The 24,440-nt window shown below is 40.1% G+C and overlaps 1 protein-coding gene across 1 annotated transcript in view; it reads left to right on the top strand.

Moving 5' to 3' along the window:
- The first annotated feature begins 684 nt into the window (after window positions 1–684).
- Window positions 685–24,440, top strand: part of DNAJC13 (DnaJ heat shock protein family (Hsp40) member C13) — a 163,704-nt gene continuing 139,948 nt past the window's right edge. The window contains 2 exon segments of the mRNA XM_027546014.1: window positions 685–896; window positions 24,190–24,287. The gene's annotated coding sequence lies outside the window, so the exon portion shown is untranslated.

Raw genomic sequence — 24,440 nt, 5'->3', positions numbered from 1 at the left:
AGGATAATTCCTACTCCACAGTGTTGAGGATTAACTAAGCAAACCCCTTGACACGTGATTAGCAATAAATGGGAGCTATCAGTATTATTTTTCTGGCACTCCCAGCAGGAAAACGCCGTCTGTACTTCGGAAGCTTTGGTCTCGGTGACTTCCCAAACCAACACATATTTAAACTCTTTTCAGCTGTTTTCTGCGAGTCTCAGTAGCTGGTGAAACTGCTGGCTCTCAATCCAGCAAACGGGGTATAGATCTTCCCGCGGATACTCCACGGCATTTCAGGACAAGACTGGGTAAATGCTTTAAAACAACACTTGATGAGATTAAGAGTACATAACCTGTTCTGCACAACGACCACGAGCAGAACTCAAAGCCACAGGCTGAGATGCAGATTCCTTTCGCGCGGGGCGTGGAGTCTTCCTCCCACCATCTTCCTGGAGATTCTGCGCATGTCTCAACTACGTTTGGGGAGGAAGGCGTGTCTACCAGCCAGCAGGCTGAACGCGGAATCTCATGGCAAGCAGGCGAATACGACGGGGAGGGCGGAGAAATGCATACAAGAGGGTGGAACAGGAGGCGGAAGAACTGAAATCAGCTGACTGGGTCTCGTGACACTCTGGGTAAGGGCGACGCAGGCGTACTGGAGCGCGGTCCTCACAGCCTGAGCGAAGATGGCGGCCTCCAGAGTGAGCCTCTGAGAGGCAGAGGGAGGAGGTGGAGGGGGCGGGGAGGCAGCGCCGCCGCGGCACCAGGAACCCGCGGCAGTGGAGCTACGGGGCTTCGGCGGGGAAAGGGGAAGTGGTGTAGGGGAGGAGGCCGGAGGACACCTCATCCCACTCTGGACGCTGAGCCGGCGGCAGGAGGAGCTCGGGCTGGAGCCTCTCCAGCCTCCCGCGAAGGTAAATCACCACGGGCACCGGACTCGAGCTTTGCTTTATCCCCTCGCCACGCTGCGAGGACTTGGGCCGCCAAGGGCAGGGAGAAGGAAGGGTGGTAGAGGGCCGCAACCTCCAGCAGTTCAGGAAATCAGATTACCCTCCCCCCAGGCTGCTGGTCAGGAGCAGTCGGACCCCGCCACCCCCACCCTGCCTGCCCCCCTGCGGTTCTGAGTGACAGTCACCCAGAGCCCTGCCATGTTCAGTCCCACCCCTCTTTTCGCCTCGTTTTCTGGGTTTCTTCCCACCACGGTCCCCGCACTGCACTCTGCACATCCTTACCCCGCTCAGCCCTTATTCCTCTGGGTTTGCAGCCCTCTGGGCTCCGCCCTCCGGATTCCCTTTCATCCTGCTAGTCTGAGCGCTCTTCTGCTAGATGCCTGGAACTCTTGTTTCCGTGGGTCAGTGACCCTCCTTCCTGCCAAGTATTGCATAGATTTTTAACTTTATTTGCGTAGCTTTGTTTCGTTTTGTTAGGAAATGGGGAGCACCCGCGTCGTTTCTTCTCCAGCCCCTCCCTTTTCCAAAATGAAGTTTTCTCCTTTTCTCCCCTCAGCGTTTCCCTTTTCCACGAGAGCTTATTCATAGGGGCCTTTCCTCCGCTGCTGTGATTTTGTCTCTGAATGCGGCCTTTAGATGGGTGAAGTGGGACTTAGAGTCAAACGCGGATTTGACTCTACACTTAAAAAGTGTCCTCCCCTAAATCGTGTAGGGTGTTAAGGTAACCTCTCTTGTGAGACTTTCCTTTACAGATTGCTTAGGGGAGAAAATTAGAAGTCTTCCCCAAATGTGGCAGTGGTTTCCCGAAGTTAGAGATTTCTCGGTTCCTCTCTCTGCTTTTCCCTTTGATCCGACCCTGATTCCCCTTGGGCTTCTACCTGATGGCTGTTGCCCATTGTGAAGGAGGTTATACTGTAGAGTTATTTTGAGCGTCTTGGAGTGTAGAGTCTTGGGTGAAAAGTTAAATTTCAGAATATTTTTTTAGGACCTGTCCCAAAGATTGTCTTACTGTGTTTTCTTCTTGGTTGATGGATCTGACAGATTTCTAGGTTTGAAAGTAGTCTAGAGAGCCTAAGGAAATTACAGGTGTTAGGTATATTACCAGTACTCTGTGAGTTTATGGGGAAATGAAACAGGACTTGCCTTTAAAAAAAAAAGAGGTTTTAAAAAACTCGTCAATAATTGAGTGTCCCCAAAAGACTTGATTTCACTGTTTTTTAGAAGTGCTTTATTGTTTGACTAGCATATAATGTAAGATCATGTTAACATTTTAAATGTAATGTGAAACAGTTTAAGCAGCTGTATCTTAAACTTGGCTTGTGGGGTTAATATCACAATGGAATGAATATAAGCCCATCCTGGTTTAGAAATCTTACATTATATTCTTTGTTTGAAAACAGGAAGTGGCACATATTAATGGAGGAAAAGTAGAGTCAGAGGGTTATTAAGAGATAGGAATTTTACATTCTATAGTCTAGTTCATGGAAAAATACCACAATTTGTATTCCACCGGGAGGTAATGGATATTCCTCTTTTTTCTAAACTGGCAGTAGTAAACAGTAAAATATATGAACGTTATAAGGGAAAAAGTTATGCAATTATGAAAAGGATGAGTTATTTTTAAGAATTAACTTTATCCACAAATAAATAGAAGCTGGTTGCTTAGGTGGAAGGAAACAATACTGGCTTTGTTATCGAATTTGTAGAAGGGAGATAGATACTAAATTATAGTTGAAATTTAAAACTCTGTTTTAACTAATTTGGCTATATTCCTAAACTACTTCTACTTGAATTTGAGGTTTCCATTGCACATACCTTTCCCATTTTTCTCTGACTGATTACTTAAAATTAGTAAAATAGAGGCACATCTAAGCAGATAAACTATCAAAAATTTTGTTGCTACTAATAGTTTTAGGCCTAAATGTTTACCGTAATGCTTATTAGTGGTTAGATGGGAGTTGTTTTCAAAAAGATCCTTTAAGTCAGTGTTTCTCAACTTTATCAAACCCAGTAAAGACCTCCTTTTTATTTCAAATAATTTGTAACAGCTCCTTTACTACCCTGAAATAGTTTATAAATTAGTATAACCACCTCTGGCTTTGGCCCTGGGACAAAAAGAGCCCTTTGGTTCCTCTGTAGGATCAAAAAAAGAATTGGACTAACTTCAAATTCATGATTTTTTTTTTTTTTTTTGAACCTATTAAGTTGCTGAGGCCACAGAGCAAACCAGTGGCCGGAAATTTAAGGAGAGAAAGAGTACGTATGAACTCAGGTTCACCTTCAGTAGACACAGCTGGACACTGATAAAGAGCATTCAGCTTGAATAGCTGACAAGTTGATGAAGGCTGAGCTCACTTCTTTATCTACATTGTTCACTGGGTACTCCTAGGAAAGATTGGAATGAGATCTGGGGAGTGTCTGTTGTGGTGCTGACCCAGAGAAGAGCAGCAGAGTTTTCAGGAGGTGCAAAAAACTCTTGATTCTCTCTCTCCTATAGAATAAAAACCTTAATCTTTAGAGAGAATGGCATCTCTGCCAGCAGGCCCTGTTGGTGAGCTGAGGGAAGATAGAAACTGGGGAGAGCATATTTTTGAGGGAGGGGCACCAAGCCCAAAATTCCAGGCTGGGGAAACAGGAAAATTACACCTCTGAGATCCAGAGACACAATGTATGTCTAGGACTAAACCTTAATCAGGACAACAGAGACTATAGCCCCACCTCCCTGCCACTAAGTTAAGAAACTGTGAATAACAAGCAACTGCAAAATAGTACAAGATGAGGAATAAGATTATGCAAAGAGGCACAGGGCAAAGAATCAAATAGACATTGCTTTAATAAACCATTCTCAACCTAGACAGAAGCTGTTCTGTAGATATTTGAAGCCTGTAATACAGTGGGGATAAAACCACAAAAGTGAAAGTATTAGTTGCTCAGTCATGTCTGACTCTTTGCAGCCTCATGAACCAAAGAGTATGGACCAGGCTCCTCTGTCCATGGAATTCTCCAAGACAAGAATACTGGAGTGGGTTGCCATTCCCTTCTCCGGGGGTAACCATAGCAACAGCAAATCATAAACTCAGCCCAACTCCTAACATCCTGCACTAAAGACTCAGCAAAGAAAAGATGTACCCATTTCCCTTCACAAAAATTACTTACCTCTATCTCTGCTGTCCTATTACATGTCCCACTTTCAGCAAAAAATTACAAGACATACAAAAGACAAACATTCTCAAGAGAAAGAGCAATCACCAGGATTACTCTTTGGCTAACACAGGTGCTTCTATCTGATAAGGGAATTTAAAACGACTATAATTGATGTTAGAGGCTTCCTTGGTGGCTTAGACGGTAAAGCATCTGCCTGTAGTGCGGGAGACCCCGGTTCGATCCCTGGGTTGGGAAGATCCCCTGGAGAAGGAAATGGCGACCCACTCCAGTACTCTTGCCTGGAAAATTCCTGGCAAGGAATACTGAGGAGCCTGGTAGGCTACAGTCCACGTGGTCGCAAAGATTCGGACACGACTGAGTGACTTCACTATAGTCACTATTATTGATGTTAAAGGTATGAACAAAAAGTGGACAGCATACAAAAGCAGGTGGGTAGTTTCAGCTGAAAGATAGAAATTATAAGAAAGAATCAAAAGGAAATGTCAGAAGTTTTACTACATAGTAACAAATTGCAGGATGCCTTTGGGCTCATTGGTTGATCTGACACAACCAAAGAAAGAATCAGTGAATTTGTAGATATCAGAAATTATCCAAGTGAAACACAAAGAGTTTAAAAAAAGAAGAGCTTGGCGATTCTATCTAACACATTTAAATACATGCATAATTGGAATCCTGGAAGAGGACAGAAGAAATGTTGAAATATTTGAGGAAATAATCAAGAATTATTTGAAATTAATGCCAGACATCAACCTGGAGGTGCAAGAAACTTAAAGAACACCAAGCAGGATAAACACCTGCCACTTAAAAAACCTGCATAAGGCATCAAATTCAAATGTCCTTCTCCTAAGAGAAACTGTTAAAGTAACCAAAGAAAAGAGAAACATTCTATACAAATAAACACAGATAAGAGTTACAGCAGAGAAGCCATGCAAGCCAGAGGACAGCTAAGTGACAGCTTTAAAGTACTGAAAAAAACAGTAAAAAATATCCATCAAAAATGCAGACATAATACAGATACTCTGAAAAGCCATGAGAATTCAGACTTCTCATAGTTTTTATGATGTATGCATTCCAGGAAAATTATGTGTATATTAAATGGCAAAACATATTTCATGATTTGTATTGTAATATAACGGGGAAGGCAATGGCACCCCACTCCAGTACTCTTGCTTGGAAAATCCCATGGACAGAGGAGCCTACTACGCTGCAATCCATGGGGTTGCTAAGAGTCGGACACGACTGAGCGACTTCACTTTCACTTTTCACTTTCATGCATTGCAGAAGGAAATGGCAGCCCACTCCAGTGTTCTTGCCTGGAGAATCCCAGGGACGGGGGAGCCTGGTGGGCTGCCATCTATGGGGTCGCACAGAGTCGGACACGACTGAAGTGACTTAGCATAGCATTGTAATGTAAAACTAAATTCTGGGATTAGCTGTAAATAGGCTTTTATCTATGTGAATGACCACTTGGATATTTGAAAGTAACTTGAGGACAGTTCTCAGTCTGTGGGACTGTCTTGCTTGTTGAGGGGTATGTAGCTCCATCTCCTAAATCCTAGAAGTGTTTCTAATCATAGTGTCTCAAGGGGCAGCAGCCCCACCCCAACTTCCACTCTTGCAACCATTACTTTAATTCAATACATTGAATTAAATGTTCTTTTCAACACCTTTTCCTGCTTCAGCTGTGTTCACAGATGCTTAGCACATGCCAGTCAGTAACATCTCTTACCTTATGGTATGATTCTTAGTTCTGGAAACTCCTTTAAGAATCAGTGAGTTGGGGGATATCTTTGTAGCAAGTAACTTAAGCCAATATAGTTGTGACACTGTTGCAAACTTGAGACAGTTACCTGTGCAAAGTTGTATTTAAGTATGATTCATTCAATAAAGCTAAACATAATTTCCTAGTACTTTTCACATGCTCTTAACTTTATTTAGCAGCCTACATAGTTGAGTTTTACTTGTATTTTTATGGACTACTTAAAAGGAAAAGTGACCTCTAACATAAGTCTAAAATCAGTGGGGTTTTTAAAGTTTCAGAATTTAAGTTTGTGAAGAGGAACTCAAAAGCCTCTTGATGAAAGTGAAAGTGGAGAGTGAAAAAGTTGGCTTAAAGCTCAACATTCAGAAAACGAAGACCATGGCATCCGGTCCCATCACTTCATGGGAAATACATGGGGAAACAGTGGAAACAGTGTCAGACTTTATTTTGGGGGGCTCCAAAATCACTGCAGATGGTGACTGCAGCCATGAAATTAAAAGACGCTTACTCCTTGCAAGGAAAGTTATGACCAACCTAGGTAGCATATTCAAAAGCAGAGACATTACTTTGCCAACAAAGGTCCGTCTAGTCAAGGCTATGGTTTTTCCAGTGGTCATGTATGAATGTGAGAGTTGGACTGTGAAGAAGGCTGAGCACCGAAGAATTGATGCTTTTGAACTGTGGTGTTGGAGAAGACCCTTGAGAGTCCCTTGGACTGCAAGGAGATCCAACCAGTCCATTGTGAAGGAGATCAGCCCTGGGATTTCTTTGGAAGGAATGATGCTAAAGCTGAAACTCCAGTACTTTGGCCACCTCATGGGAAGAGTTGACTCATTGGAAAAGACTCTGATGCTGGGAGGGATTGGGGGCAGGAGGAGAAGCGGATGACAGACGATGAGATGGCTGGATGGCATCACTGACTCGATGGACGTGAGTCTGGGTGAACTCTGGGAGTTGGTGATGGACAAGGAGGCCTGGCGTGCTGCGATCCATGGGGTTGCAAAGAGTCGGACACGACTGAGTGACTGATCTGATCTGATCTGATGCTTACTGTCTTCAAGTTATATTTGCCATATGCCTAGGAAGTTTATTCCCCCATTGTGTGTTTAATGTTAAGAAAAAGAAGTTAAAATGTGGCAGTTGAAAATCTTTCTTACCATTAGGGTCTGTGAGAGCAAGATTATTAAGGGCCTGTTTGTGAGCTGAAGAACAGTTTATTGAATTAGTATATTTTGGTCTTGCATAAGCCAAGTTAGATTCAAAGATAAAATGAAATAGAAATTTGTGTCTTCTAGAAAACTTTAAGAATGTGTGCAAACTAGAAATATGTAAATGATCCCTACTGCTGATTTCACAGAATTGTTTAAGTGAACATATTTCTTAGGTTTTTTTTTTTTTTTTCCCCCTGAGGTGAATATTTCAAGGCATTTTTAAATTTTGGAAAGGGAAGAGTCATAACCATGTATCTTTCCTGGCAAAAACATTATTATTATTTTATAGTAAATAGAGATCTATTTGTTAAAAATAAGAATTATCCCTTCAGATGTAATCTAAAATATGAAGAGATAGATATCTTTTCAGTATTTAATTTACATTGACTAGGAAAGGCCAGCAAAATTAACTGCTATGGTATATATGCTTGCTTCTCCCCCCATTGAGATCACGTTAAGTGTTTTTTCAGATTTATGGGTTGCTTTTGAATTTCTCTTGCCCTTTTATTTCATGAATATATATTCAGTTTCTAATTAGAGAGGAATGGGTTTTATAAAGAGAATCAGGGGGTCTTAGATTAGTTTGCCCTACCCTATGATGGTAGAAGTATTTGAAAGTTCATTTTGGCTTTGAACTGGCTTTCTTATAATATTTATCTCTGAAGTTCTTCAGCAAGTAAAGAAAACTAGGATAGAGTGTACTAAAACCTTACTTAGTGATCTGTTTTATAGCTGTTTAAAGATCCCTGTATGGTAGATGTCATTCACATTACTGATTTGTTGAAAAATACTTCTGTCTACCCTTGAGTTATATATTAAAACATAAAGATTAAAAATTTAAAAACAGGGTTAAAGTTCATATCAATTTTCTCTCAGACACAGCACATTCTAAGTCTAGTTGTAGCTTTTTAATATGGGTAAAAATTAATGTTCTGTTAACCATTTATATATATTTTTTACCTTTTATTTGAAACTGACCTAACCTAGAGATATAATTCACTTAGGTTTTGAATCCAGTTACAAATAAAACTAGGCTTTTTAAGAAGCCAGTAATAAGGGATTCTCTCTTTGGTTATTACTTGGGTCAGCCTTTGCCTTAGCAATGGTTTTCCTTCCTTCTGCATTTTCAGTAGGACGTAGATGTATGAGGAAATCCTAAGTTCACAAATTAGTTTCTATCATGTGAATATCTACAATATTTTCAGGTGTACAGTGTAGCAGAAAAACAGTGTTCTGTTGCAGGAGAGTTTGGTCAGAAAATAAAGGCAAAAGTAGTTTTCCCCCAACATAAAAGTTTTCACCAACAGCCAAGTTGAAAGAAATTTACATTAGACACCCATATTTTTTTGAGGCATTTCAAGACAAACTCATATTTTTAACTCATTACTTGAGAGTGAGAGCAAAATGATGAAAAAGTTTATTCTTTCATTTTACAAATTCAAGGTGGAAAGTTAGTATCTTGTTTGCTCTTTGAAAGTTTTCATATTTGTGTAAAAATCCTTTCCAGTTGGTTATGCAGAGTGTGTGCTTTGAAGATAAATAGCCTTGATTAAAACCATTTCCTTCCTTCATTCATTAGTGTATTATTTTTCTGAGTATACTCATTCATCCTGGCTAAGTAAGGGCTCTGTGTGAGTTTTTACTTAACACAAGCCATGCACTTAGACTTAATTTTGCTGTGTGTGCAAATTCTTTGCTTATACCCTGACTGCCTGACTGTAATCTGCTCGAAGAGCTCAATGGTAAAGAATTCACCTGCAGTGCAGGAGACACAGGTTCAGTCCCTGGGTCAGAAAGATCCCCTAGAGGAGGAGATGGCAACCCATTCCAGTATACCTGCTTGGGAAATCCCATGGACAGAGGAACCTGGCAGGCTATATAGTCCATGGGGTCACAAAAAAGTCAGATAGGATTTGGGACTAAATAGCAACAGTCTGCTTAAGTGTTTGTGATGCTGGGTCCCTTCATACTGCTTTTTGTTCTTAGTGTCATTTTGATGTGGGTGTCTCTCAGTGACTCTTAAATCCTGCACTTTTGTGTCAAAACCATATTGTCCAAAAGATTGTTCTTATTTTATCTGTAAATGATTTTAAATGGATTGTCAGTTTTACTGCCAGTAATAAGACTGTGAAAACCTAAAGTGTTACTTGAAAGGATGAAGCAAGGGACTCATTGAAAAAGGTGGATCTAGCCAGAATGCCTATTGCCTTGAATTTGACTTTTTAACCCTTCATGCAGGTCCTTTAAAAGACAAAGGGAAAAGTTGCAGAAAAGCTCTGTTACCGGTGTATTATTAGGATATAGAATGAGAACAAGTGAAGCAAACTTGCAAAAATTATAAATCTTTTCCAGGTGATTTAGTTACAAAGGGCTTATATACTTGAGTTTTTATCAAAAAGATCTTTGAGAATTTAAAAGTGGGACTGTCCTGCAGGAATGGAGATGAAATTTAAGCAGTAATTAGTTTGAACACATAAACTCTTGCTAATTTTAAATAGCACCTCAACAACTGGCAGGATAGCAAATGCTGATGATACAGCTGCTACCAGGATCTCATCTAACAATTTTTATATTTTCTTAACGGGACAATTTGCTGTTATTTATAGAATGTGCCTATAAATAACTGTTATGCTCCTACACCTGAGACTAGAAATTCTGCAGAGTTTTCGTCGCTATTAGTGGGAATTATGGTTGCTTATGAGTTTTTGTTGATAAACAACAGTTCAAGGACCACTTTTAGAGCTTATTTAAGAAATATACAGAGGAGATAATTGAATGGGGATTATTTTTATGGAGTAAAATTCTTTTTTCCAAAGGTTTCATAAGCTGTAACTTAAAGACATCAAACATAAATTTAAAACTGTTAGGTTGGTTTCACAGAATTCAGCAACACATCAAAAAGCTCATATACCATGATCGAGTTGGGTTTATTCCAGGGATGCAAGGATTCTTCAATATATGCAAATATATGCAAATCAATCATTTAATATGATACACCATATTAAAAAATTGAAAGATAAAAACCATATGATAATATCAGTAGATGTACAAAAAGTCTTTGAAAATATTCGGCACCCATTTATGGTTAAAACTTTTCAGAAAATGGTCATAGAAGGAACCTAATGCAATATAATAAAGGCCATATATGATAAGCCTATAAGCCTACAGGAAATATTATTCTCAGTGGTGAAAAACTGAAAGCATTCCCCCTAAGATCAGGAACAAGACAAGGGTGTCCACTTTCACCACTATTATTAACCATAGTTCTGAAAGTCCTAGCTATAGCAATCAGAGAAGAAAAAGAAATAAAAGGAATCTAGATTGGAAAAGAAGAAATAAAGTTCTCACTGTTTGCACATGACATGATACTGTACATAGAAAACCCTAGAGATAGTATCAGAAAATTACTAAGAGCTAACCAGTGAATTTAGCAAAGTCACAGGGTACAAAATCAATACACAGAAATCATTTGTATTTCTATATACTAACAATGAAAAATCAGAGAGAGAAGTTAATAATCAATCCCATTCACCACTGCAACAATAAGAATTAAATAGGAATAAACATACCTAAGGAGACAAACTGACTCATTTGAAAAGACCCTGATGCTGGGAAAGATTGAGGGTAGGAGAAGAAGGGGATGACAGAGGATGAGATGGTTGGATGGCATCACTGACTCAATGGACATGAGTTTGGGTGAACTCTGGGAGTTGGTGATGGACAGGGAGGCCTGGCATGCTGCGGTTCATGGGGTTGCAAAGAGTTGGACACAACTGAGTGACTGAATTGAAGGAGACAAAAGAACTGTACACAGAACACTGTAAGACTAATAAAAGAAATCAAAGATGACATAAATAGATGGAGAGATATTCCATATTCCTAGGTAGGAAGAATCAATATTGTGAAAATAACTGTACTACCAAATGTCATCTACAGATTTGATGCGATCCCTATCAAATTACCAATGGCATTTTTCATAGAACTGGAACAAAAAATTTCACATTTTATATGGAAGCTCAAAAGACCCTGAATAGCCACAGGATTCTTGAGAAAGAAAATGGAGCTGGAGGAATCAACCTTCCTGACTTCAGATTATACTACAAATCTGCAGTCATTAAGACAGTATAGTACTGGCACAAAAACAGAAATATAGACCAATGGAACAAGATAGAGAGCCCAGAAATAAACCTATACACCTATAGGTACTTTATTTTTGACAAAGAGGGTAAGAATATACAATGGGGGAAAGACAACCTCTTCGATAAATGGTGCTGGGAAAACTGGACAGCTACATGTAAAAGAATAAAATTAGAACACTTCCTAACACCATACACAAAGATAAACTCAAAAGGGATTAAAGACCTAAATGTCAGACTAAAACTCTTAGAGGAAAACATAGCCACAACACTCAATGACATAAATCAAAGGAAGATCATCTATGACCCACCTCTAGAGTACTGGAAATAAAAACAAAAATAAACAAGTGGGACCTGATAAATTTAAAAGCTTTTGCACAGCAAAGGAAACTATAAGCAAGGTGAAAAGACAACCCTCAGAATGGGAGAAAATAATAGCAAATGAAACAGCTGGCAAAGGATTAATATCCAAAATATACAAGCAACTCATCCAACTCAATACCAGAAAAACAAACAATCAAAAAGTGGGAAAAGACCTAAACAAACATTTCTCCAAGGAAGACATACAGATGACTAACAAACACATGAAAAGATGCTCAATATCGCTCATTATTAGACAAATGCAAATCGAAACTACAATGAGATATCACCTCATACTGGTCAGAATGGCCATCATCAAAAAGTCTACAAACAGTAAATGCTGGAGAAGGTGTGGAGAAAAGGGAACACTCTTGCACTGTTGGTGGGAATGTAAATTGATACAGCCACTATGGAAGACAGTATGGATATTTCCTCAAAAACTAGGAATAAGACCAGCATATGACCCAGCAATCCCACTTCTAGGCATATACCCTGAGGAAACCAAAATTGAAAGAGACACGTGTATCCCATTGTTCACTGCAGCACTGTTTACAATAGCTAGAACATTGAAGCAACCTAGATGTCAATTGACAGATGAATGGATAAAGAAGTTATGTACATATACACAATGGAATATTACTCAGCCATAAAAAGGAACGAAGTCAGTTCTAATGAGGTGGATGAACCTAGAACCTATTATACAGAGTGAAGTAAGTCAGGAAGGGAAAGATAAATATCGTATTCTAATGCATATGCACGGAAACTAGAAAAAAATGGTACTGAAGAATTTATTTACAGGTCAACAATGGAGAAAGGGACATAGAGAATAGACTTCTGGACATGGAAGAGGGGAGGAGAGGGTGAGATGAATGGAAAGAGTAACATGGAAACTTATATTACCATATGTAAAATAGGTAGCCAATGGGTATTTGCTGTATGGCTCAGGAAACTCAAAGAGGGACTCTGTATTAACCTAGAGGGGTGGGATGGGGAGGGAGATGGAAGGGAGAGGGTATATGTATACCTATGGTTGATTCATGTTGAGGATTGACAGAAAGAGCAAAATTCTGTAAAGCAGTTATTCTTCAATGAAAAATAAATTAAAAACTAATAGGTTGGTTTCAGGTAAAAGTACATTTCTAATAATTGAAATTTCAAATGCCTAAGTGAGAGATATTTTAAATGTAAATAAAATTGATGCTTATAGTTGACTTAATTTTTAAAATTTAAATGTCTTTTAAAATAATCTTATCATGATTATCTTGGCTTATCTTTTATGTTCTTTTTGAAAGCATTTTAGGAAAACCGCAAGGAATTAAATAATAATAACCTGATGTATTCCACCTACTTTAAGAAATATGATATATTGGTATCAGTTCAGTTCAGTCGCTCAGTCGTATCCGACTCTTTGCAGCCCCATGAATCGCAGCACGCCAGGTCTCCCTGTCCATCACCAACTCCCAGAGTTCACTGAGACTCACGTCCATCGAGTCAGTGATGCCATCCAGCCATCTCATCGTCTGTTGTCCTCTTCTCCTCCTGCCCCCAATCCCTCCCAGCATCAGGGTCTTTTCCGGTGAGTCAACTCTTCGCATGAGGTGGCCAAAGTACTGGAGTTTCAGCTTTAGCATCATTCCTTTTAAAGAAATCCCAGGGCTGATCTCCTTCAGAGTGGACTGGTTGGATCTCCTTGCAGTCCAAGGGACTCTCAAGAGTCTTCTCCAACACCACAGTTCAAAAGCATCAATTCTTCGGTGCTCCACCTTCTTCACAGTCCAACTCTCACATCCATACATGACCACTGGAAAAACCATAGCCTTGACTAGACGGACCTTTGTTGGTATATTGGTATAGTTATTTTTAAATGAGCAGGTAAAAGCTTTAGAATACTGTTTAAATTAACATAATATATGTTTGAAGGTAGAAATTCTAAGTGACACATATTTGTGATACACATTGAATAATACACAAGGACTAAAGTTAGTAGATAAAAGACTTAGAAAGGATCAAGTAACTTAATAACTTTCCCTGCTAAATATCTTAAAAAATGCTTGGCCTACAAGTAATCGTGAAAACGAAAGCTGTAGTAATAACATTCAAAAGAACTGTTGTGTATCTGGGGTAGTATATTTAAAGTACAGCAGTAATTATTATGATTGCTAACAAAAATACTAACTACATTTTTGAGTGCTTGTTCTGAGCCAGATATCACACTAACACCTTTATTCAGATTATCTCACTTGGTCCTCACCATGGCCCTTTGAGACAAGTACTGTCATCTCTGTAGATGAACTGGGATTCTGAGAAGTGAAGAAACTTTTGTTCAAAGTCATACAGCCAATAAATGATGGTTACCACTAGTGTGTCTTTGACCATAGTAAAATTTTAAAAATTCACCACTTTTATCTTGGTGATAGATTATTAAAACAACTTTATTGTATATCTTACTAATACTAGCTTCTTGGACTAATCATTAGTTAATGTTTAGTGTGTGGGATAGCCACTCTAATATCTGTGCTACAGGGAGATATTCCAAGTGAGTCTTCTCAGATAGAATCATCACCTACCATTGCACTTGGAGGAACCCTAGACTTGCTATTACTCATTTTCCAATGGTTCTCTTGCAATTATTCCAACTCTCACTTTAAGTGATGTGTAGTCAAGCACAGAATATTCTTTTTTTTTTTTTTTGCATTTTCATGTATTTGTGCATTACCATCATCCACTAGTCAGTTATTAATACTTTTTGTTTTGTTCAGTAGCTCAGTTGTGTCTGACTCTTTGCCGACCCCATGGACTGCAGCATGTGCCTTTCACCGTCTCCCAGTGTCCATTGAATCAGTGATGCCAACCAACCATCTCATCCTCTTCTCCTCCTGCCTTCAATCTTTCCCAGCATCAGGGTCTTTTCTAAGGAATCAGTTCTTTGCATCAGGAGGCCAAAGTATTGGAACTTCAGCTTCAGCATCAGTCCTTCCAATTAATATTCAGGACTGATCTCCTTTAGAATGGACTGGTTGGATCTCCTTGCAGTCCAAGGGACTCTCAAGAGTCTTCTCCAGCACCACAGTTCAAAAGCATCAGTTCTTCAGCACTCACTATCACATCCATACATGACTGTTGGAAAAACTATAGCTCTGACTAGATGGACCTTTGTTGACAAAGTAATATCTCTGCTTTCTAAGATGCAGTCTAAGTTTCTCATAGCTTTTCTGCCAAGGAGTAAGCATCTTTTAATTTCATGGCTATAGTCACCATCTGCAGTGATTTTGGAGCCCAAGAAAATAAAGTCTCTCACTGTTTCCATTGTTTGCCTATGTATTTGCCATGAAGTGATGGAACCAAATGCCGTGATCTTAGTTTTTTGAATGTTGAGCTTTAAGCCAGCTTTTTCACTCACTCTCCTCTTTCACTTTAATCAAGAGGTTCTTTAGTTCCTCTTTGCTTTCTGCCGTAAGGGTGGTGTCTGTATATCTGAGGTTATTGATATTTCTGGCACTCTTGATTCCAGCTTGTGCTTCATTTAGTCCGGTTTACATGATCAGCTACTTTACATACAAGTTAAATAAGCAGGGTGACAATATACAGCCTTGATGTACTCCTTTTCCAATTTGGAACCAGTCCATTGTTCCATTTCCGGTTCTAACTGTTGCTTCTTGACCTGCATAAAGGTTTCTCAGGAGTCAGGTAAGGTGGTCTGGTATTCCCATCTCTAAGAATTTTCCAGTTTGTTGTGGTCCCAAAAGCTTTAGTATAGTCATTGAAACAGAGGTAGATGTTTTTCTGCATTTCTCTTGCTTTTTCTATGATCCAACAGATGTTGACAATTTGCTCTCTTTAAAGCCTTTTCTAAATTGAGCTTGAACATCTGGAAGTTCTCAGTTCACATACTGTTGAAGCCTAGATTGGAAAATTTTGAGCATTACTTTGCTAGCATGTGAAATGGGTGTAGTTGTGCAGTAGTTTGAACATTCTTTGGCACTACCTTTCTTAGGGATTGGAATGAAAACTGACCTTTTCCAGTCCTGTGGACACTGCTAAGTTTTCCAAATTTGCTGGCATATTGAGTGAAGCACTTTAACAGCATCATCTTTTAGGATTTGAAATAGATCATCTGGAATTCCATCACCTCCACTAGCTTTGCTTGTAGTGTTGCTTCCTAAGGCCCACTTGACTTCACCCTTCAAGTGGTCTGGCTCTAGGTGATTGATCACGCCATTGTTGTTATCTGAATCATTAAGATCTTTTTTATATAGTTCTTCTGTGTATTCTTGTCACCTTTTCATAATATCTTCTGCTTTTGTTAGATCCATATCGTTTCTGTCCTTTATTGTGCTTATCTTTGCATGAAATATTCCCTTGGCATCCCTGATTTTCTTGAGGAGATCTCTAAGTCTTTTGCCTTCTATTGTTTTCCTATATTTCTTTGTGTTGATCACTGAGGAAGGCTTTCTTATCTCTCCTCGCTATTCTTTGCTGCTGCTGCTGCTGCTAAGTCGCTTCAGTCATGTCCGACTCTGTGCGACCCCACAGACGGCAGCCCACCAGGTTCCTCCGTCCCTGGGATTCTCCAGACAAGAATACTGGAGTGGGTTGCCATTTCCTTCTCCAATGCATGAAAGGGAAAAGGGAAAGTGACACGACTCTTAGGGACCCCATGGACTGCAGCCTACTAGACTCCTCCGTCCATGGGATTTTCCAGGCAAGAGTATTAGAATGGGGTACCAGTGCCTTCTCCGTGCTATTCTTTGGGACTCTGCATTTAGATGGGCATATCTTTCCTTTTCTCCTTTGCCTTTTGCTTCTCTTCTCTTCTCAGCTATTTGTAAGGCCTCCTCAGACAACCATTTTGCCTTTTTGGATTTCTTTTTCTTGGGGATGGTTTTGATCACCACTTCCTATACAGTGTTATGAATTTCTGTCCATAGTTCTTCAGGCATTCTGTCTATTTGGTCTAATCCCTTGAATCTATTTCTCACTTCCACTGTATAATCATAAGGGATTTGATTTAGATCATACCTGAATGGCCTAGTGGTTTTCCCAACTTTCTTGAATATAAGTTTGAATTTGGCAATAAGGAGTTCATGATCTGAGCCACAGTCAGCTCCCGGTGTTGTTTTTGCTGACTGTATAGATCTCTCAACATCTACATCTGCAGAGAATATAGTCAGTCTGAATTTGATATTGACCATCTGGTGATGTCCATGTGTAGAGTTGTCTCTTGTTTTCTTTTTTTTTTCTTTTATTAATTTATTTATTTTAGTTGGAGGCTAATTACTTTACAGTATTGTAGTGTTTTTTGCCATACATTGATGTGAATCAGCCATGGGTGTACATGTGTTCCCCATCCTGAGCCCTCTCCATCCCTTCCCTCAGGGTCATCTCGGTGCACCATCCCTGAGTACCCTGTCTCATGCATCGAACCTGGACTGGCAATCTGTTTCACATATGATAATATACATGTTTCAATGCTATTCTCTCAAATCATCCCACCCTTGCCTTCTCCCACAGCGTCCAAAAGACTCTTCTTTTCATCTGTATCTCTTTTGCTGCCTCACACATAGGGTCATCATCATCATCATCTTTCTAAATTCCATATATATGCATTAGTATACTGTATTGCTGTTTTTCTTTCTGACTTACTTCACTCTGTATAATAGGGTCAAGTTTCATCCACCTCAGTAGGAGTGATTCGAATGCATTCTTTTTAATGGCTGAGTAATAGTCCATTGTGTATATGTATCACAGATTTCTTATCCATCCGTCTGCCGATGGACATCTAGGTTGCTTCCATGTCCTGGCTATTGTAAACAGTGCTGCGATGAACATTAGGGTACATGTGTCTCTTTCAATTGTGGTTTCCTTGGTGTGTATGCCCAGTAGTGGGATTGCTGTGTTGTATGGCAGTTCTATTTCCAGTTTTTAAGGAATCTCCACACTGTTCTCCATAGTGGCTGTACTAGTTTGCATTCCCACCAACAGTGTAAGAGGGTTCCCTTTTCTCCACACCCTCTCCAGCATTTATTGTTTGTAGACTTTTTGATAGCAGCCTTTCTGACTGGCATGAGATGGTACCTCATTGTGGTTTTGATTTACATTTCTCGGATAATGAGTGATGTTGAGCATCTTTTCATGTGTTTGTTAGCCATCTGCATGTCTTCTTTGGAGAAATGTCTGTTTAGTTCTTTTGCCCATTTTTTGACTGGGTTGTTTATTTTTCTGGAATTGGGCTGCATAAGCTGCTTGTATATTTTTGAGATTAATTCTTTGTCAGTTGCTTTGCTTGCTGTTATTTTCTCCCATTCTGACAGCTGTTTTTTCACCTTGCTTAAAGTTTCCTTCGTTGTGCAAAAGCTTTTAAGTTTAATTAGGTCCCATGTGTTTATTTCTGCTTTTATTTCTGTTACTCTGGGAGGTGGATCATAGAGGATCCTGCTGTGATTTATGTCGGAGAGTGTTTTGCCTATGTTTTCCTCTAGGAGTTTTATAGTTTCTGGTCTTATGTTTAGATCTTTAATCCATTATGAGTTTATTTTTGTATACGGTGTTAGAAAGTGATCTAGTTTCATTGTATTACAATTGTTGACCAGTTTTCCCAGAACCACTTGTTAAAGAGATTGTCTTTTCTCCATTGTATATTTTTGCCTCCTTTGTCAAAGATAAGGTATCCATAGGTGCATGGATTTATCTCTTGGCTTTCTATTTTGTTCCATTGATCTATATTTTTGTCTTTGTGCTAGGACCATACTGTCTTGATGACTGTAGCTTTGTAGTATAGCCTGAAGTCAGGCAGGCTGATTCCTCCAGTTCCATTCTTCTTTCTCAAGATTGCTTTGGCTATTCGAGGTTTTTTGTATTTCCATATACAAATTGTGAAATTATTTGTTCTAGTTCTCTGAAAAATACCTTTGGTAGCTTGATAGGGATTGTATTGAATCTATAGATTGCTTTGGGTAGTAGTATACTCATTTTCACTATACTGATTCCTCCGATCCATGAACATGGTATATTTCTCCATCTGTTTGTGTCATCTTTAATTTCTTTCATCAGTGTTTTATAGTTTTCTATAGATAGGTCTATTTCTTTCAGTCAGTTCAGTTCAGTTCAGCGCTCAGTTGTGTCTGACTCTTTGCGACCCCATGAATCGCAGCACGCCAGGCCTCCTTGTCCATCACCAACTCCCGGAGTTCACTCAGACTCAGTCCATCGAGTTGGTAATGCCATCCAGCCATCTCATTCTCTGTCGTCCCCTTTTCCTCCTGCCCCCAATCCCTCCCAGCATCAAGAGTCTTTTCCAGTGAGTCAACTCTTCTCATGAGGTGGCCAGAGTACTGGAGTTTCAGCTTTAGCATCATTCCTTCCAAAGAACACCCAGGGCTGATCTCCTTTAGAATGGACTGGTTGGATCTCCTTGCAGTCAAGGGACTCTCAAGAGTCTTCTCCAACACCACAGTTTAAAAGCATCTATTTTTTGGTACTCAGCTTTCTTCGCAGTCCAACTCTCACTTCCATATACGACCACTGGAAAAACCATGGCCTTGACTAGATGGACCTTTGTTGGCAAAGTAATGTCTCTGCTTTTCAATATGCTATCTAGGTTGGTCGTAACTTTTCTTCCAAGGAGTAAGCGTCTTTTAATCTCATGGCTGCAGTCACCATCTGCAGTGATTTTGGAGCCCAAAACAATAAAGTCTGACACTGTTTCCACTGTTTCCCCATCTATTTCCCCTGAAGTGATGGGACCGGATGCCATGATCTTCGTTTTCTGAATATTGAGCTATAAGCCAACTTTTTCACTCTCCTCTTTCACTTCCATCAAGAGGCTTTTGAGTTCCTCTTCACTTTCTGCCATAAGGGTGGTGTCATCTGCATATCTGAGATTATTGATATTTCTCCCAGCAATCTTGATTCCAGCTTGTGCTTCTTCCAGCTCAGCATTTCTCATGATGTACTGTGCATATAAGTTAAATAAGCAGGATGACAATATACAGCCTTGACGTGCTCCTTTTCCTGTTTGGGTAGATATTATTCTTTTCGTTGTATTCTTGAAAAAGGGTGTTTTCTATGACCAGTGAGTTCTCTTGGAAAAACTGTTACCCTTTGTCTGCTTCATTTTGTACTCCAAGGCCAAACTTGCCTCTTACTCCAGGTATCTCTTGACTTCCTACTTTTGCATTCCAGTCCCTTATGATGAAAGGACATCTTTTGTTGGTTCTAGAAGGTCTTGGAGGTCTTCATAGAACCATTCAGCATCAGCTTCTTTAGAAGTAGTGGTTGGGGCATAGACTTGGATTATGGTCATATTGAATGGTTATCCTTGAACAGAGGTCATTTTGTTGTTTTTGGGATTGCACCCAAGTACTGCATTTTGGACTCTCTTGTTGACTATGAGGGCTACTCCCATTTCTTCTGAGGAATTCTTGGCTACAGTAGTAGATATAATGGTCATGCGAATTAAATTCACCCATTCTGGTACATTTTAGTTCACTGATTCCTAAAATGTCAAGGTTCACTCTTGTCATCTCCTGTTTGACCATTTCCAGCTTCCCTTGTGGCTCAGCTGGTAAAGAATCCGCCTGCAGTGCGGGAGACCTGGGTTCAGTCCCTGGGTTGGGAAGATCCCCTGGAGAAGGGAAAGGCTACCCATTCCAGTATCTGGCCTGGAGAATTCCATGGACTGTATAGTCCACAGGGTTGCAAAGAGTTGGACATGACTGAGCGACTTTCACTTTCACAATTTACCTTTATTCATGTACCTGACATTCCAAGTTTCTTGCTGTTTTGTTCTTTACAGCATGGGACTTTACTTTCACCACCAGGCACAGCCACAGCTGAGCGTTGTTCTGGCTTTGGCTTAGCCTCTTTCCTTCTGGAGCAGAGAAGGCAATGGCACCCCACTCCAGTACTCTTGCCTGGAAAATCCCATGGACGGAGTAGCCTGGTAGGCTGTAGTCCATGGGGTCGCTAAAAGTCAGACACGACTGAGTGACTTCACTTTCACTTTTCACTTTCCTGCATTCGAGAAGGAAATGGCAACCCACTCCAGTGTTCTTGCCTGGAGAATCCCAGGGATGGGGGAGCCTGGTGGGCTGCCGTCTATGGGGCTGCACAGAGTCAGACACGACTGAAGCGACTTAGCAGCTTTCCTTCTGGAGTTATTTTCTCTGCTTATATTCAGTAGCATATTGGGCACCTACCGACCTGGGGAGTTCATCTTTCAGTGTCATATGTCTTTGCCTTTTCATACTGTTCATGGGGTTCTCAAAGCAAGAGTACTGAAGTGTTTTACCATTCCTTTCTCTAGTGGAGCACGGTTTGTTAGATATTAATACTTGCTCCTTTAGAAATACTCTCAGGGTCTGAAAGTGTTAATGTGGTTTCCACACTCGTTGTCTTCATTAGTTGAAATGACTTTATTACAAATGATTGAGGTTTTGAGTATATAAAATAGATTTACTTGAAATTAAAAAGGTTAATAGTACACTGTTGGGAATTAGGTCCCAACTCAGATCTCATTAATCTGGTTGTTTTAAAAATTCATTGTTAGACTAGTATTTTTCTGTTGAACTTATAAAGATCCTGAAATCACTGATTGGTAGCATATTTCCCTTTTTTTTTTTTTTTTAATTAAAAGATGCTTACTCCTTGGAAGGAAAGTTATGACCAACCTAGATAGCATATTCAAAAGCAGAGACATTATTTTGCCAACAAAGGTTCGTCTAGTCAAGGCTATGGTTTTTCCTGTGGTCATGTATGGATGTGAGAGTTGGACTGTGAAGAAGGCTGAGGGACGAAGAATTGATGCTTTTGAACTGTGGTGTTGGAGAAGACTCTTGAGAGTCCCTTGGACTGCAAGGAGATCCAACCAGTCCATTGTGAAGGAGATCAGCCCTGGGATTTCTTTGGAAGGAATGATGCTAAAGCTGAAACTCCAGTACTTTGGCCACCTCATGTGAAGAGCTGACTCATTGGAAAAGACTCTGATGCTGGGAGGGATTGGGGGCAGGAGGAGAAGGGGACGACAGAGGATGAGATGGCTGGATGGCATCACTGACTCGATGGACATGAGTCTGAGTGAACTCCTGGAGTTGGCGATGGACCGGGAGACCTGGTGTGCTGTGATTCATGGGGTCACAAAGAGTCAGACGTGACTGAGCGACTCATCTGATCTGATCTGATCTGATTAAAGGAGAATAATGCTTTACAATATTGTGTTGGTTTCTGCCATACATTTAACATGAATCAGCTATAGGTATACACATGTCCCCTCCCTCTTGGACCTCCCTCCCACCTCCCTTACCATTCCACCCCTCTAGGTTGTCACAGAGCATCAATTTGAGCTCCCTGCATCATACAACAAATTCCCACTGGTTATTTGTTTTACATATGGTAATGTACATGTTTCCATGCTGCTGCTAAGTCGCTTTAGTCGTGTCCAACTCTGTGCGACCCCATAGACGGCAGCCCACCAGGCTCCTCCGTCCCTGGGATTCTCTGGGCAAGATGATACTCTTTCAATTTGTCTCACCCTCTCCTTCCCCCACTATGTCCGCAGGTCTGTTCTTTATGTCTGTGTCTCTTGCTGCCCTGCAAATAGGTTTATCAGTACTATCTTTCTAGATTCCATATATATGCATTAATACAGGATATTTGTCTTTCTCTTCCTGACTTACTTCACTCTGTGTAATAGGTTGTGGGTTCATCCACCTCATTAGAACTGACTCAAATGTGTTCCTTTTTATGGCTAATACTCCTTTATATGTATGTACCACAACTCTTTTACCCATTCATCTGTCGATGGACCTCTAGATTGCTTTCATGTTCTAGCTTTTGTAAATAGTGCTGCAATGTATATTGGGGTACATGTGTCTTTTTCAATTATAGTTTTTTCAGGTGTATGCCCAATAGTTGGGAGAAGGAAGTGGCAACTCACTCAGTATTCTTGCCTGCAGAATCCTACAGACAGGAGCCTGGCAGGTTACAATCCATGGGGTTGCAGAGAGTCAGACATGAGTTAGTGACTGAGCATGCTTGCATGCTCAGTAGTGGGATTGCTGGGTCATATGGTAGTTTTATTCTCTGTTTTTTGAGGAGTCTTCATACTGTTTACCATAGTGGCTGTATCTATTTATATTCCTATCAACAGTGCAAAAGGGTTCCCTTTTCTCCATACCCTTTCCAGCATTTATTGTTTGTAGACTTTTTGATGATGGCCATTCTGACTGGTGTGAGGTGATAGCTCATTGTAGTTTTGATTTGCATTTTTCTTAATACTGAGTGATGTTGAGCATCTTTTCATGAGTTTATTAGCCATCTGTATGCCTTCTTTGGAGAAGTGACTGTTTAAGTCTTCTGCCCATTTTTTCTTACTTCTTTGCTCACTTTTTGATTGGATTGTTTGTTATTCTGGTATTGAGCTGCATGAGCTGCTTGTATATTTTGCAGATTAATCCTTTGTCAGTTGTTTCAGTTGCTTTTATTTTCTCCCATCCTGAGAGTTGTCTTTTGACTTTGTTTATAGTTTCCTTTGCTGTGCAAAAGCTTTTAAGTTTTATTAGGTCCTGCTTGTTTATTTTTGGTTTTATTTCCATTACTCTAGAGATTGGATCATAGAGGATCTTGCTGTGATTTATGTCAAAGAGTGTAATGCCTATGTTTTGCTTTAAGGATTTTATAGTTTCTGGTCTCACATACAAGTCTCTAATCCATTTTGACTTTATCTTTGTGTGTGGTGTTTAGGAAGTATTTGAGTTTCATTCTTTTACACGTAGCTGTCCAGTTTTCCCATCACTACTTATTGAAGAGACTCTTTTCTCCATTTGGTAGCAAATTTCTGTAGTCATGTATTTGTTTTGAACACTTTTTTTTTTTTTTTTAATTAAGCTTATCTATAATGGATGCCTGCTCAGTTGTGTTTGACTTTTTGTGACTCCATGGACTGTAGCCTACCAGACTTCTCTGTCCGTGGAATTTTTCAGGCAAGAATACTAGAGTGGGTTGCCATTTCCTGCTCAGGGGATCTTACTGACCCAGGATGGATCCCACATTTCCTGCCTTGGCAGGCATTCATCACTGCTGTGCCACCTGGGAAGCCCAAGCTTATCTATGGATGGAAATATTTAAAATATTTATCTCTACATGGTAGATTATTTCAACCCTGGAGACATCCTCTTTGTTGTATTTCTTTTGCCTTGTGTTGATTATGGTAATTTGTTTCACTGCTTAAAATTGTGAGTTTCAAAGTTGTTTGCTGCTGCTGCTGCTAAGTCGCTTCAGTCGTGTCTGACTTTGTGCGACTCCAGAGACGGCAGCCCACCAGGCTCCCCCGTCCCTGGGATTCTCCAGGCAAGAACACTGGAGTGGGTTGCCATTTCCTTCTCCAAGGCATGAAAGTGAAAAGTGAAAGTGAAGTTGCTCAATCGTGTCTGACTCAGCGACCCGTGGACTGCAGCCCACCACGCTCCTCCGTCCATGCAGCAGGTGCTTAATCATATTTCCAAATGAAGATAATAATTGGAATTAGTTCAAAATTAATTTAGGAATGTGCTGTCAATAAGTCTGTAATTATATGGTCAGAATAAATTTATTTTCTAAATTTAAAAGAGAATTTTGTTTGTTTTTAGCTGCATCGCATGTGGGATGGCCCCCTGCAGTGCAAGCAGGAAGTCCTAACCCTGGACCATCAGGGAGTTCCCCATTGATTTTCTAAATCTGAGGGAAGGTAATACTATTATAGTTTAGTTTAAGTGTGGGGTTAAACAGTTTGAGTTCAAAAGCTTGGCCCAGCCATTTAATAGTTGTTACATTAGAGAAGTGATTTCATTTTTCTAATTCTCAGTTTTCTTGTCAATAAAATGAGGATCATCATACCTGT

This window comes from Bos indicus x Bos taurus, chromosome 1, assembly GCF_003369695.1.
Source record: "Bos indicus x Bos taurus breed Angus x Brahman F1 hybrid chromosome 1, Bos_hybrid_MaternalHap_v2.0, whole genome shotgun sequence".
Lineage (NCBI taxonomy): Eukaryota > Metazoa > Chordata > Mammalia > Artiodactyla > Bovidae > Bos > Bos indicus x Bos taurus.
The sequence above is the reverse complement of the archived record's forward strand: the minus strand, read 5'-3'. Positions and strand labels throughout refer to the sequence as shown.